General features: G+C 39.6%; 1 protein-coding gene across 1 annotated transcript in view; it reads right to left on the reverse strand.

Annotated features, from left to right (window-relative positions):
* The window catches only part of SHISAL2B (shisa like 2B), a 984,986-nt gene that overhangs the window by 249,649 nt on the left and 718,436 nt on the right, over positions 1-16,901 (reverse strand). The gene's annotated exons all lie outside the window — the stretch shown is intronic.

Consider the following 16,901-nt stretch of genomic DNA (forward strand, 5'->3'; position numbering starts at 1 on the left):
TACCAAACCTCAAATATTGAAGTCAGTGAATCTATAGATCTACCCTTAGAAAAAGGGCTTGAACACAACAGTATTGGTACTACAATCTGTAGCCAAAACCATTTTAGGACAAGTCTCGTTTTAACATTTAATAGACATATTGGTGATGTATGGAATATCATAAAGAAAAACTGGTATTTTATTTTTAATAACCCTGGGTTGCTTCAAAAATTGGGACCTCAACCGGTTGTAGTGTTTAAAAGGGGTAGAAATCTAAAAGAACTATTACAGAGACCTGGAGTATGTACATTTTCCAACAGACAAACTGGCACATTTATGTGCGGGTTTTGCAATAGATGCAATTGCTTGAAAGTTGGTAATTCATTTACAATCAGAGATAAAAAAATATACCATTACTTCAAGAATCAATTGCACCACAAAATCTGTGATTTATATTGCTTTTTGTACCTGCTGCCCCTGCTTCTACATCGGGAAGACCGATCGCAAATTGAGTGATCGAATATACCAACACCTGTATGCGATAAATAACAAAAAGATGGACAATGCTTTGTCCAAACATGTTATGCATAATATTGGACATAGTTTCCAATTTATGGGTATCGAACAGGTTCAAACTGGAGCAAGGGGCGGACCTCAAACCCTGCTACTTGAAATGAGAGAGTTAGAGTGGCAGATTGGATTAGATGCCTTTACTTACCCAGGATTAAATGAATCCTGTAACATCTCAGTAATTCTTAAATACAAAAGTTATATGAGATAATTGAAGGACACTTATACCCATATGCACATATAAAAATAGACTTAGTATGATCCATATATTGGGAACTATATATACACTATTTAATATAAGTATAAAAAAATTAATTTTGATTTAAATAGTAGTATATTTTATATATTTTTTATATTTTATATTTTTAGTTATTTACACATTGTAAATGTAACTTTGTATTGTAATTTAATATAAATGTGGGATGATGGAACTGATATTAAAAACATGAAGTGACACTTTTAAAAAATGATGTCTTTATCCACCCTATGTCATTTTTACGGTGGGTTGGTGGTTTGAAAATAAAAGGAAATGACATCATGATTTAATGTATATAAAAGGAACTGTTAATTAATTAATTTGTATTAGCTGAGGAAGCTTCTGCAACTGTGGGAGCGAAAACGTGATTCCTGAAATAAAGAATGTTATTTTACTTGTCCTGTTTGGTTCCAGAGATCGTGGTTTTACTTAGTTTATAAATTCTAAGAACCTTTGGGCTAGGGTGTTGGAGCTAGAGTAATGCTCCCAGTCTATGTTTGGGTAGTTGAAGTCGCCCAATATAATGGTGTTTGGAGAGACCTTCATATTTTCCAGTGTTCTCAGGAAGGTCGAGTGGGGTTCCTGGGTTTGGGAGGGTGGTCTGTAGCAGGCTATAAACTGGAAGGCAGTTTTACCCACTGTTAGTTGCACATGGATAGTCTCTGATGCTTCGTGCTGTGCCACCAACCTGGAGGTGTGGGTATCTTTGACGAATATTGATACTCCCCCTCCTTTTGTGGTTCGGTCCAAGTTTTGGTGCCGAAAAGCATGGTATGAGGTATAACCTGGTAGTGATGGGGTGCTCTCAGGAGGCTTGAATCAGGTTTCTGTTACTGCACAGATATCGATGTTCTCCATGCTAAGGAGAGTTTCGAGTGCGTGCATCTTGAGGTTTAGACTTCTGGCGTTGAGTAGCATTACTCTTAGTTTCTTATCCCTTGTGATACCTATGGAGTTGGGTTTGTCTTTTGAGCCTTGCCTAAAAAGGCACTATGGGGGTAGCAAGAGCCTTTGCCAATATCCGAAAGCCCAGGGGTGACAGGTGCAAGCCGTCCCTAGCGAAGCATTGTGGCTTGTCGAGCATGTCATCCCAGGCTGACAGGCATTGGATCCCCTTTGAATGACACCAATACTTAAGCCAATTGTTGAAATTGATCATCTTGTCTTCATATTGTGGCATCATTCTTGGTGAGGGTAAGACGCTACTCAAGGTCAGGGTCATACTAGCCTGGGCTACATGCTCAGAGAGCTCCTCTATGTCTCTTTTCATGTAGTCCAGGGAGGTACGTCTCAGGTCATTCACACCAGCATGGACAATGACTGAGTCATATTTGTACTTGCCTTGGAGTGAACTGAGTGCTTGTGTTATGTGGCGGATCCTAGTGCCCGACAGTCAGCTCACTGTGACCTTCTCCTTGTTCAGCCTGGTGAGCAGGACGTCAGTGTGCCTGACGATAGAGTCACCTATTACAAGTGTATCAGGTGTGTTGTTTAGCCTTAAGGGCTGTGACTGTTTGGCACACTGGCTTTGTGAGCTATGTGTTGCACGTGTTTTGTTTTAGGGTAGCGGTTGCTTGGGTGTCTGCTTTGGAGGTCTCTGCTGCTTAGGCAGATTTTTATTTAGAGCCTTGTGTGTTTATGTGTTTGGTTTGCTGTCATGGTAGGTCTATGTGAGACTGGAATTGTAGTGAGTGTGGTTTCCTTCTCCTCCTGACTGGTTACACCAGTGCTGAGTTGAGAGAGCTTAGCCTCCAGTTTGGCTATATGGTTGCATCTGTCACATGTGTTGGAATTTGTTTGGAGGAGGAGAGGGTTTTCTGTGTACATGAGACAGTTGTAACATTGCCTCAAGATTCCCAGATTCACCAGCTGGACCAGAGAGGAGATTGACAACTGACCTTTGGACATGCTAGAATAGTATTGGGAATTCCTTTATAATTGAAAAAAAAGGGCCAATGGAGAACAAGGTACTCAAGGGGAGTTTGTGAGGGTGTAGTATTTTTAATTTTTTAGTGCTGACTTATATAATTGCTTTAGTGAGCAAGTGCCAGGTAACTTAAATGCAATGTGTTACAGGTAACTTAAATGCAAAAACGACAAACAGTAACTTTCTTTCAAGTGAAACAAGGAAATAAGTACAGTAAGCAATGCAGATATCACTAGGGATCCACAGAAGCGCTGAAAAGCTGCGTTTTAGGTGGAAGTAGCATTTCAGGGAAATAACAAGCAAACAAACAACAAGCATACAAACAAAGCTAGATTCAGCAGGCCTGGATCTAGTCTATGCTACAGCAAACAAGGTGTACCAATTTCAGTAAGAAATAGTTCAAATATGCAGGCACTATAAGCCTTTAACCAGAAATTCCCAGCTCAGAAGGGCAGAGTCCAGCCTCTTCTCCCACAAGAGTGCAGACCACGAACCTTCTTAATGTAAAATAACTGGCCTGAAGCCCAAGTGCTTAAACCAGAACTAATACACTTTTAGAATAACAGACACTGAGCCCTCAATCAGCAGTTCCCAACTTAGAAGGATGTAAGCTACCTGTCCTGCCACCACAGTGCAGACCACAAACCTTCTTAATGTAAAACAACTGATCTGAAGCCCAAGTGCTTAATCCAAAAGACTTAGAACGATAGCTACACTTTAATCAAGTTACTACCAAGCAGTAATAAATACAACTGAATACTTTAAAGAATGCCTGGATTAGTGCTCAAGTTATACAAACAAAGCTAGATTCAGCAGGCCTGGATCTAGTCTATGCTACAGCAAACAAGGTGTACCAATTTCAGTAAGAAGCAGTTCAAATATGCAGGCACTATAAGCTTTTACCCAGAAATTCCCAGCTCAGAAGGGCAGAGTCCAGCCTCTCCTCCCACAAGAGTGCAGACCACGAACCCTCTTAATGTAAAATAACTGGACTGAAGCCCAAGTGCTTAAACCAGAATTAATACACTTTTAGAATAACAGACACTGAGCCCTCAATCAGCAGTTCCCAAATAAGAAGGATGTAAGTACCTGTTCTGCCACTACAGTGCAGACCACAAACCTTCTTAATGTAAAACAACTGGTCTGAAGCCCAAGTGCTTAAACTAAAAGGCTTAGAATGAGTTACACCAAGCAGTAATAAATACAATTGAGTACTTAAGTTAAGCCTTAGTATAAGTAAATAGAATGTAATGCACCTGGAAACCAAAGGGGAAGAGTACACAACAAAAGCAATGTTGTCCTAAAAAAGCATACAAAGGGATACTATAACTTCAGAGCAGGTAAACAATGTGAAAAAGTAATAATCAAAGGTTTAGGGTAGGCATAAAGGTTAATGTATTTACCTCACAGACACAAGATACTTGGTTGGATTCTTATCTTTGGTCACTGTGTCATTATTGGTTAGGCATATTATAGTCTGCAGACTGATAACCTAGTACTTAGCTATGAAGAAGACCTAGGAGAGTGGTGGTATTAAACATAACATTATTACTGCCCAATGCATAAATGCTGTCTGAATTTCTCTGGACAATTCTGGAGGTGACATCTCCTGAAAGCCATATAGTGGAGGCATTTCAGGAGATAGCACCTGAAACTGCTGATTAAAACCTAAAGCAGGTGTTTGTGAAAGGCTAAATCAGTTGGATAGTTATACCCTGCAGAAATGGCAGGAGCGATTAGACAGACTAGAACACTGAAAATTTTGCAGAAGGCTTTGAAAAGTCATGTCACATCAATGGTCCCATTAGTTAGGCATGAGGACAGTATATACAACACTGTCACTTGCCCTTCCAAGCCCAAAAATGGTATGGTCCTGGTTCCTGGAGGTAGTATCTGGGATACTAAAGAACAAATGGTGTTTTAAGGGTAGTCCTAGAGAGCAGCTGAGGGTCAGTCAGGTGGAGGGTACAAACAGAGGGACAAAACATTTTTAAAAAAACAAGTTCATAATAGTAAGAAAGCACAACTTGAGGTTACAGCGCTTCCCAATAAATGTGAGGAAGTAATTTTTAGGAAGGGAGCAATATATTACATCAGAGGGTGTGGTACCTGGTAGTTTCCTGTTCTGAGGTACAGTGATCTTGGAGTTAAAACATATAAATAACAGGAGTGTAGCCTGCTGGGGGATTAACTCCTGCAAAAATACTTTAAATATATTACAATCAGTTTCTCAGTTTGCTGTTATGGTGTTAGAATTGTTATTTATGGGACTTGTAGAATCAGTTTTTGCAATTTTGATTGGGAGTCTGTCTACCTACCTACATCTGTTTCTCTCTTCTCTCTCCCTCTCTCTCTTTCTCTCTCTCTCTCCACACACACACACACACACACACACACACACACACACACACACACACACACACACACACACACACACAGACATATATATATATATATATATATATATATATATATATATATATATATATATATATAGAGAGAGAGAGAGAGAGACAGACAACATAAACAGGTATATACATATATATTAACATCTTCAAAATATATTATCAGAACTACATTATTAAGAACATGGTATGCTGTAGGCAAGGTAACAATTAATCTTGCCTACTTCAAATAATAAATCTAAACGGCATCTTCTATTAAAAATCTCCATCAGGGATATTTAATCACAGCACAAGTTAGCAGGAGCTCCTCAAAGTAACTTTTGACCTCTCAAATCATTTTGCTACTAAACTTGCCATTTTTTATAAATGAGCAACAAGAAACATTAAAGGATGAATGACTTCTAAACATTCTGGTTTGCCTGGTTTTATGTCTGACTAAGTAGAATACCTAAATTTAACCTGCAGTATTCTCAAAAGCAGATCAGCTAACCAATACGAACATAAATGACAGCTCATCAAAGCCAGCAGTTCCTAAATCAAACTTTAAGAAGAATTTTAATTACTTTTCCTGGCAATTGGACTTTAAAAGTAGAAATACTCAAATTACTTCTCTTCTCCATCAAGATTTTCCTCAAAACCTAGTTAGACAGGTAGCACAGGCAATAACAGGTATTGGGTCTACAATTTCGGACATTGACCTAAGGTTGAAAATAAAAACAAATCTGCAGACTTCTTTTATTTTTAATCAGAACAAGAGTTTCCTGGGGTGGGTAAAACACCAGGAAAGTAGAGCCCAACTTCTTTGTATATGGAATTATCTGAGGCATTATGGAGACGTAATTAATTCCCTCACATGTTTCAATAGACATACAATAACTTGAAACTAAAGTGCCTCAATCCTTGTGAGGTCATACACTCAAAACTGCAACACCCTCAACATATCTCAACCTCATACTTCTGGAATTTTGGACAAAACTAAAATAAAGGGGGTACAAAAGTCCCAAATCAGGGACAATTCCTACCCTAAAGTAAAGAATCCTTGAAAACATACTAGTAAATAAAGGCCTAACATAGATAGAGCTCCTGAATGGAGTTTAGGAGGATTTGTCCCACCCAGAAAACAGTAATGGTTCAAATGTCCAGGAGAGCAATGAAAGGTCTAGCTCAATCCCCCAAATGTTCCAGAACATTCTCTGCTTAACTGACATGCTCAGAGTCACACAGTAAACTGATGAAGACTGCTGGAAACAAACTCTGGATGTCTATAAGCAGCTTGTTAATAGGTCATAGCCTTTATGACCTGCATTAACTGTCAGAGGATTCTGGGAGTCCTGGTTTGAAATTTTTGATTTTATGATTTTTTTTTTTTAATTTTTGAAGGATTGTACTGCATCCTTGGATTACATCTGTGATAGAACTTCTCTCCCAGCTTCTCCCAGTGTGATTCCAGAGATTTCATAATATATAATAATCCAAGAGTAAATATAGTAAATATATATGTGACACTGAATCCATTAACAGCTAAAAATTAAACCAGTCTAATTTGTTTGCTAACTTCATACACTTTGTGAAATTACAAGAACAATATTTCAGTCCTTGATTAGCAGAATTAATGCTCCAAACAGAAGAGGTACAAACTTGTGAACACAGGTTATGGTTGGAACATAAGGATGAAGTATTTAGGCATATATTCTGAAGTTAGAAACAAATGAAGCAGTGCTTACTGAAAACAAAGAATTAGCTTGTCAAGAATGAAGAAAAGAGGGGATTTGCATGAATACAATGCTCATTTGCTTCTTCTCTCACCAAAAGCAAAATGTTATCTGTCTTTACCCTAGAGAATGCTGATGTCTGTGGGGTCACTGAGAAATGTTTTAAAGTCACTGAGAGCACACCAACAGTGTAAGGTTATAATGCCTTCCACACATTTAGCCAGCTACTTCACAGGTAGGGACTAAAGGTGGAGGTGCCTCTATTTACATCAAAAATAAATATACTACAAGGCTGGTCAAACAGGACAATGCACTTGAGCTGATCCATGTTCAAATCACCATAGGTAAAATCCAATATCACTTCCTTGTAAGCTATAGGTCTCCTTCAATGACCCAGGAAACCCATACCATGTATTTAAACTTATTAGAAACTCTAACCATCCAACCCAATACCATATTCATGGGTGACTTTAATTACCCCACTATTAACTGGGAATCGTATACAACACCAAATGTATATGCACAGAGATTCCTGGATTTTGTAAACACAAACTCCCTGGACCAGATAGGCAATACACCAACCAGGGGGGCAACAATACTGGATCTGGTTGTCACTAATATGGGAGACTGCTGTACACCCCCTACTGTAATGCCTTCCCTGGTAAGGTCAGACTACAAAATGGTCTCTTTTGAAGTAAAAGTAAAACCTGGACCCCCAGCTAAACCTGGAATATTTAGGAACTATTCTAAGGCTAACCTCCTGCTATTAAGTGAGAACCTTGCAAAATTTCAAGCCCCCATAAATCCTGAGAACACTGCTGCCTATGCAGAACTGTTCACAGAAACCCTGTACAAGCATGTTAATAGCTGCATAGAGGCAGCTGTACCCATGAGGAAGAAGTACAGAGCTAACTCAAAAAAACAAGCCACTCTGGTGGAATCACAAAATCAGTCAGCTGAATAACAGGAGGAAGAAAATCATGGCAAAAATTAGGAGGTGCAGCACCCAGCAGGATAAAAGTACTCGCATCAAATTAAACAAACAACACAGATGACAAATAAAGTCTACAAAAGCCAAATTTGAGGCATGTTTGGCCTCCCAGGCCAAGGACAACCACAAAACATTCTTTAGCTACGTCCACAACCTCAAAGGCAATATCCAGTTGTGTGCAGAGCTCATTGTAAACGGAAACACTAATACTGAGCCAGAAGATACAGCAAACCTCATGGCTGATAAATTCAGCTCCAAATTTACCCCTCTCTCCTCCTTAACCTTCCCTCAGGAAATATCATCAAATATAACTCCCCCTACTATCACTAGGGAACAGGCCCTTAATGCTCTCTCTAAGACCAAGAACACTGCATCAATGGGAACAGGCAATATCCCAGGATGCCTTCTAAATAGCATGAATCATGACCTATCAGGGCCTCTGGAATTACTATTTAACTGTAGCCTCCAAACAGGTTTCGTGCCTCATGAATGGAGAAAGGCAACAATCGTCCCTCTGCACAAAGATGGGCCATCTACAGACCTTGGAAACTACAGACCCATAAGTCTCACTAGTCTTGTATGTAAAGCCATGGAAAGAAGTAGCATGGAGATTATCACTAGAGACATAGTAAACCTCCAGACACTGGACCCAACACAGTTTGGCTTTACCAAGGGCAGATCTTACCTACTTAACCTGGTGGACTTCTTTGAGAAAGTCACCAAAGCAATGGATGAGAGCAAAATCATTCACACTGCCTACCTTGACCTGGCCAAGGCATTTGACATAATACCACACTCGGATACTGTTGACAAATGCAAGAGGTTAGATGCAAACCCGTATGTCACCCAGTGGATAGCCAAATGGCTCACAGACAGGATCCAGGAAATTAGAATTGGGGAGTCCACCTCTAAAAAGCAGCCAGTCACAAGTGGAGTCCATCAGGGATTAGTCCTTGGACCACTCCTTTTTGACATTTACTTCTCAGAAGTCAAGGCCAATGTCAATGGTCTCTGGCTGACTAAATTTGCAGATGAGCTGTCATTGAATCTCACACTGACACAAATGTTCTCCAGGAGGGGCTAACACAGACAAACAACTGGTATCAGAGCCATGGACTAAAACTAAATGCCAAGAAATGCACAATAGTATCCTTCGGGAAGTCATCCATCCCTGGTAACTATCATATTGACAACACACCCCTTAGAGTTGGCCCAGTAGTCAGGGACTTAGGGACACACATAGGTAGTAATTTAGCCTTTGATCATCACATATCTACAGTGGTGAGGAAATCATTCTATGTTGCACAACTTATAAACAAAGGTATGGCATCTAAGTCCAAGGAAGTCTTTGTTCCACTGTATTCAGCATTCATCAGACCTATCATTGAGTACAATTCTCCCTTTGGTATGTACCTAACCAGGCATATCCAACAACTGGAATGTCCACAGAGGTTTCACAGAGGTTCCTCACTAAAAGAATACAGGGAGTAAGTAATATGTTCTATGCAGACTGCCTCAGGGCCTTGTCTCTGTATTCTGACTCCTGCAGGCTTTTGAGGGGAGATCTATGCCTGGCATGCAGGGCATTGTCAGACCCCACTCTGATGAACCTCCTGCATATCCATAAAACAGCCAAGTACTAAGCAGCACAAACCAGGAAATAATATCAGGATTCACAGCAATAGGGCAACACACAGAAGTACCACAGAAGTCACAGGAAAATAAAGTTGAATTTAAGTTGAATTTAATGAAGCGCTTTTCGTCTGTGGTGTACACAGACTTCCTCAGACAAAAAGTATTACAAACTACATTTAACTGAACAGCAGCTTAAATATCCAGCAGTATTAAGTCAAAGGTTCAATTAACCAATCAGGCACACCTTGAACCATGAATAAAAATTTAAAGTTAAAATGCAAGCTCACAGGACTTGAGTTCAATCACTCACATTATATTAAAATTAAAATTAAACTAGACAATCATAAAATCAGCCAGTTGTTAGCCTATCATCTAAATAGACACTAGCCACTACCTGATGTAAACAAGTACAAAACACAAAACAGTTAGAGTGTGTTACAAACTCATAAAGGCAAAAAGACTATCTAACCAGGTTCTTAAGTTTAAGAAGGCTGCTAATAGAGCAGCCTTCATTGAGACCTGGTAGAGCATAGGCATTTAATCTAATTTGCCATCGCAATTCAGACGCCTCTAATAATAGGTGTACAGGGGCTCCTCTAATAGTGTCATGCATTTGTTCTATAACCATAAACTTAAAATGGTGGTCTTTATGCTGGATGATATGTTTAGCAAGAGCATAGTCTGTCCTGTGACTTCTGTGGTACTTCTGTGTGTTGCCCTATTGCTGTGAATCCTGATATTATATCCATAAAACAAACAGCACCAGAATTACCCATTATAAAGACATAAACCTTGCCTGTTATATAAATAGGATCTGCTGGAATGATAGGTATGTATCCCAGAGACTACCCCATCTATGGAACAGGCTCCCCATCCATGTGAAGCAGAGTTCCTCCCTAACCCAATTCAAGTACAACTTGGACAATTAGATGGGAAACCACAAATTCATCCTATGTTTCCAATTGACAGAGGTAACCTGTAAATGGCTCATCTTCCAGGCCCATGCTTACACTTATCAAGGGTAACAGAACTTGTCAGAAATTTGGGATGCATGGCTAGGCTTAAAAAGGCCCTTGTGGTCATTAGCCTAGTAAACACCTACAAACCTATGAACCTATGAATGCCACTTCAGGTTTTGAAAGTACACACGGAGAAACTAAATCACCTATATTACAAGCCCTATGAAAAGAAAACAAAGGCCATTTAGGTAATCCTATTCATAAATTAATATCAGGTAAACAACTGTGCCAATTATATTTAGTAATTTTTGCAACTCAGATGAAAACATAGTCTATACAATTACAGCATAAAATGATTCTTTTTTACCCCTGACATCATCTTTTAGTGATTTTTAAATGTTTACCAGTATACTGTATATTGGACACCCTATTGGGGTACAAATTAAGGAACACATTTGTAATATTCACAATAATAATTCTTTTAAAGCTGTAGTTCATCATGCCCATCAGTTTCATTCTGGTCAGGCAATTGTATTTAAATACTGTATTCTCTAGAATTGAACAGAGATGGTTATGCAGAGAAGATCCTTAATATTCCAGAAGAATGTTTATTTTAAAACTTAATATATGGTTTTAAAGTCATCTTAACCAGCAATTACCCTTTAAATATTTAATCTAATTTAAAAGTCTGCTTAGAATTCTAAGTTGTTATATACTTATATGTTTGCATTTATATAAATGGTTAGTATGTGAATTCCATGGCACAAGATTGTTTCTAACAGTTTTTTAAGAGAAGTTGAATATTTAATTAAATATTAATTAGATAGATTATGGAAATGGTTCTGGTTGCAACATTTTTCACTGAAAGTTGAAGCCTAGGCTATTAAGGATCTAGCAGAATATTTAAGTTTCTTCAGCCTCCTTTTCATTTTGCTGTTACATTGGCCAAGATTCAGAGATAAACTGTACATCAACACAAACACTGCACAGTTAAGATGCACTGTGAGATGATATAGTAAGACAGATATACTCTAGTGCACCTAGTTGTGTTTCAAGGCATATAGAAGGGAAGCAAAACAGCTGTGAAAATGGAATTAGCCATGAAATCTCAGTACAATACAGTATATAGCTCTCTGTCATGTGTTCACAGGTATCTGCATGTACAAAGAACAAGCTGGATGGCAGAGGTTGGGCAGTTTTTAACCCTGCTGAACATGATGTCTTACCATAAGCACTTAGGACAAATGGATAGTGCGTGTTGGAAAAAGGGGGTAATGACTAGGCTTTATGTAATCAGATAGGGCAGACAGTGGTTCATGACATAAATTCCATGAAGATAATGCAGTTACACATTACAGCAGTGGCTTAAGCATATTACTGACATGCTACACCATGGCAAAGCAAAGGCACTTTCCTTAGCAGCTCAAAGGTCAGCCATGGCAGGGAGGGGTCAACCAGGAGGAGGCTGACAGAACCAGAGGAGTTTTTGATGTTCTTGCAGGAGGATAAAGGTTCTAAGGGTCATGCCTACAAGAGTGATCACTTCCATCTGAAGGGGCACAATGCCACAAGTCTCGCTGCATGATGCACCAGGTAAGTATTCCTCACACTTGATTTCTGTACAGTAGCACTGCACATAGAGACTGCAGGCTGACCACAGTAAATGCAAATGTTGCCAATATTTTGCTAGCGGTACATCATATATGCAGACGTGTTAAGATGGCAGTAAAGGCAGGCTGTGATTATTTGGTACAGCCTGCATGGATACCCTTAGCATCCATGCCACAGAGGCATTGTTTTGGCACTCTGTTGTATATTTTGTTGTGTATTCAGAGGTTGGAGCTTTGCTATAGTGACACCTGTAGAGATCAGAGCATGGCAATAGGCCAGTGTTGGCACATGCTGGGATGATGACAATGATGACAAGTCACAGATATCCAAGTCCAGTCTGATGACACAGTGGCATTGAGCATTCCTATTCTGAGCTTGCATCCACTTACAATACAGGCTAAATGTGGTCTCACCTACAGAAAAACATGAGACTGTAATTTCTGTATGGTCCCCAGCCCAGTGGGAGAAGAATTCCCATGGCTCCATACACCACAGATGCTTCCCCTTTGGCTGCAGAAGAGGAAGATGAGCATCCTATATCTGAAGTGGGTTTACCCACCATTTTTCAGCCTCACAGAGGTGCCTGACACCAGCACATATTACATTTTGCCTCTGATATGTGGCTATCACTAAGGATCAATCAGCAGATGTGCTACAGTATCATCCATGCACAATCTACTGCTACCCCATTCAGCATGGATCTCATTGCCATGTTACATATATCTGGGAGGAAATGAAGGCCACACACAGTAATGATTGTTCTGAGAAGGTCTAGGTTGACAAACAGCATTTCTATGTCTACCTCTTGTGGAGAATTGCTACTGCTACCATCTCCGCTTGCACTAACATAATTTACATGGTCAGGGTAGGGTATGCATCATGAGTGTCTCTGTAGGGATTATCAGGGTGCACACAGTCTGCACTTATGCCTGGACATGTACAACACTCTGCCATCACTTGATTTGGATAGTCATGGCATTCAGCGTCCATTGGCAGATCACCTCATGAATGGACCACAGCAAGGCCACAGTCTCACAGTCACACACTGTCAATGGAAATCCCAAGTCCTAGAGCAAGAAGGAAGTATAGTGGCTGTAAATCATGGTCATGTAGTGGCACACAGTGGCACCATAGCCACATTACAGAGTACCCTTCACCTCAAGGCTCCCATTTACTCATTAGACTATGGCCACATAGTGGGATCCAAAGGAAAAAAAAAAAAATAATAAAAAATGAAGCCAGCAACTGGATGGCTGTGAATAAATAGTTTATTATTCAGACATTATAAAGACTTCGATCTCATAGACCGGTTTCAGCATAGAGTTAGCTTAGCCTTCTTCAGTGTGATAAAACAGCAAGCAACCTGTTTCCAGGTTTACTATCTAAGCTTAATTCTGACCTCCTCACTTTTGAAGCACAACTAAAGGATAGGAAACTGAAAAATTTAATCGTGATCAATCTGATTATGAAAGAGGGTAGCCCTTTAAACAAACTATTTAACAATAGGGGATATAAACCAGGCCATGTCACTATTGCTAAAAGGTATGCATCACAACTGAGCAGGGATGATCTGCTCACTTATAAACAGAAACCAGGCTCTTCTTCCGCTTCACTCAGATTTACTACCACCTATGGCAGGAATACTGGGCAATTCACTAATATTATTAAAACAAATTGGAATATTCTGTCCGCTGATCCTGCATTGTCTTCTGTGATACCATTAAATTGCTATTTTTCCTTTAGAAAAGGTAAAAATCTAGGTACTTACTTTAATCATTACAAACACCATTCACAATCAATGTTGTTACAAATCACACAAACCTCTTTGCTGGGTGATAAACTTATTGGATGTGTACCTTGTGGTCATTGTACCAATTGTAAACATGTCTTAAAGACCAAAGAATTTTCAAGCAGCAATTGTAGCACTGTATATGACATTAAATTTTTTGCTAATTGCAATAGTGACTGGATAATTTATATGGCATGCTGCAGTTGCCGCTGTTTTTATGTAGGACAGACATCGAGGCCATTCAAGTTACGCATCTCAGAGCATCTAAGTGATGTTAAATGTAAAAAACCCAGTAATGCACTTTATAAACATACATTACAACACCCTACAGCAAGGTTTCACTTTTTTGTTATTGACAAAATTCTAGGTGATCGTACAGTGAAATCTGGCTGGCATAAAAAATTAGATATTAAAGAGAAAAAATGGATAATTAAGTTAGGTGCTCTTTTTTATCCAGGACTTAACGAGCATCTTTGAATGTCTTATTTATGTTTTATTTTTTATTCATGAGTTCACCAATCATGTTTGATTATTTTTGCTTCTAATTATCATTTTTGTATTAAAGGACTTCCTTTTTGCTTGCTGTTTTATCACATTGAAGAAGGCTAAGCTAACTCTATGCTGAAACCGGTCTGTGAGATCGAAGTCTTTATAATGTCTGAATAATAAACTATTTATTCACAGCCATCCAGTTGCTGGCTTCATTTTTTTCTTTGGATTCTATTTTTGCCGTGCAATTTTCTCCGTGCAGGGGACTGTTTTTTGCTCACATAGTGGGATCCCTACACCCATTGTAAAACAAAATTGTCTATGACACAGAGTACCCATCACCTAAAGAACCCCACATCAGACTCAGACTAATATGCACCCCACCCAATGTATGTAGATAAACATGTCACTGTGTCCCTAGCCACCTGTGCACATGATGACAACTGTGACCCAACTGCTATGCACCCCACCCAATGTATGTAGATAAACATTTCACTGTGTCCCTAGCCACCTTTGCACATGATGTCAACCGTGACCCACTCCAACCGTCCTCTTATATGGTAAATGTGGGCAAGTCTGATGCATGCTGTGGATAGATAATGACCAGATCAGCATAGCTAAACATGTAAACGTTATGCATCATGTATGATCTGTGTGATAACTTATTGTCACTATTGTCACTATGCTGTGTACTTTTCAAGGTCAACCATCTGGACTAGACCTTACCAATTCAGTTGTGCTGCCATGCTCTGCACTTATTGCTGTCTTGGGGGTGGTATTTGGCTCTTTTCTCTTTTGCCATACTCTCATTGGGTGATAATGTTGATATGCCGTCTCTGGTGGCAGTGTGTCTGTGCTGCCTGACTGAACCAGTATACTGGAGATGTCTCCTTATCAACATATTATCAAGCATGTAACATACTAAGAACAAACCTTTAAGTAAGTGAAAGATATGATGTGTTCAGAACCAACAGTGACAGATCTAGATTTTTTCAACCAGTTCCTAGTATACACAGATGTCTCTGAAGTAGGCACTGGCACAGTCCTGTCTCACATTAGGGATGGGGGTGAGCATTCTGTCTGGTGCATAGGTAGGCAGTTCAGCATTGATGAGAGACATTATTTGGCTATTGAGAGAGACAGAATACCTTATTATAACATTTTTATTTATTTATTTTATATTTGTTGACAGGTTTTGTCCGACTGGGCTACAATTGGTCATTTTCAGTGGAAGCCCGAGGAGAAAAGCTCCCACAGAAAAACAGAAATTTTACATATTGAATACATATAGAATACATTCATCAGTACCACACATTACTGCATTACAGTGTCATACATTACACTGTGGCAAGTGACATACATATAGAAATGCATTCATCAGAGGGATACATTCATAATTACATATAATATATATAATAGTGCAATAGTTACATAGCTGAAATATTTTACTAGTTATCAGCTCCCTAAAATACTGTTAAGGAGGAACTTTGTATTACAATGTACTGTGTCTACATGGCTACAATGGCTCTACAGGTGGAAAGAATGTAACCCAAAACTGTCTAGATGGGATTTGATTCTCTACCCCTTTAACTTCAAGATCCAACATTGCCCTGGCCACAGTTACATAAACATAGATGGGCTGTCTTGGGCCTACAGCTCCTCCAATGAACTGAAATTGGTGGTTCTGCACTGGGGAGGTGGGGAGGCCATATCATGTGACATAGTGACTGCTGAGCCAGCTGCAGAGCAAGGAAAAGACAATGCTGATTATGGAAGAAGGTTATCAGGAAGACTGGAGCAGGCAGGCAGGTAGTGTAAAGCTAGCAGACAAAGTATCTCTATTGGGATTATCAGGAATACTGGAGCAGGCAGGCAGGCAGGTAGTGTAAAGCTAGCAGACAAAGTATCTCTATTGGGATTATCAGGAAGACTGGAGCAGGCAGGCAGGTAGTGTAAAGCTAGCAGACAAAGTATCTCTATTGGGGTTATCAGGAAGACTGGAGCAGGCAGGCAGGTAGTGTAAAGCTAGCAGACAAAGTTTCTCTATTGGGGTTATCAGGAAGACTGGAGCAGGCAGGCAGGTAGTGTAAAGCTAGCAGACAAAGTATCTCTGTTGGAATTTACAGGATGCAGCTCTCCAAAGCTTTCAATGTATCTTGTGCAGATTCAAAGGTCCCGTCTCCAGTTGGAAACATAATCTGGATTTTTTTAAACTACAGATCCTTTACCCTACATCTTGACTGCACTGGTATAAATGTACCTTGCCTTTTATGGATTGCACCAGAGTAGGCCAAATCCATTAAAACTCTTGAGTCACCACAAAGAATTCTCTGTATAGGCTTCCAGAACAGTGAAAGTAGTCTATCCTCTTGATAGCAAGTAGCAAAGCATGAAATAATCTACAGAGGATTTCTGCTTGAACCCCTATGCAGAGCTCATGCCATTTGGTGCACCCTTTCAATGTGCAAATTCACTGGTACTATGCTAGGTCCACTCTGCTATCTTAGCAGTCATAAAAGCCAAGCATTTTTCCCCCTACAGTGCCTCAGCAGTGCAGCTAAACTGGAGATTAGCCCTC

This window comes from Protopterus annectens, chromosome 2.part1, assembly GCF_019279795.1.
Source record: "Protopterus annectens isolate FY-2018-M chromosome 2.part1, PAN1.0, whole genome shotgun sequence".
Lineage (NCBI taxonomy): Eukaryota > Metazoa > Chordata > Ceratodontiformes > Protopteridae > Protopterus > Protopterus annectens.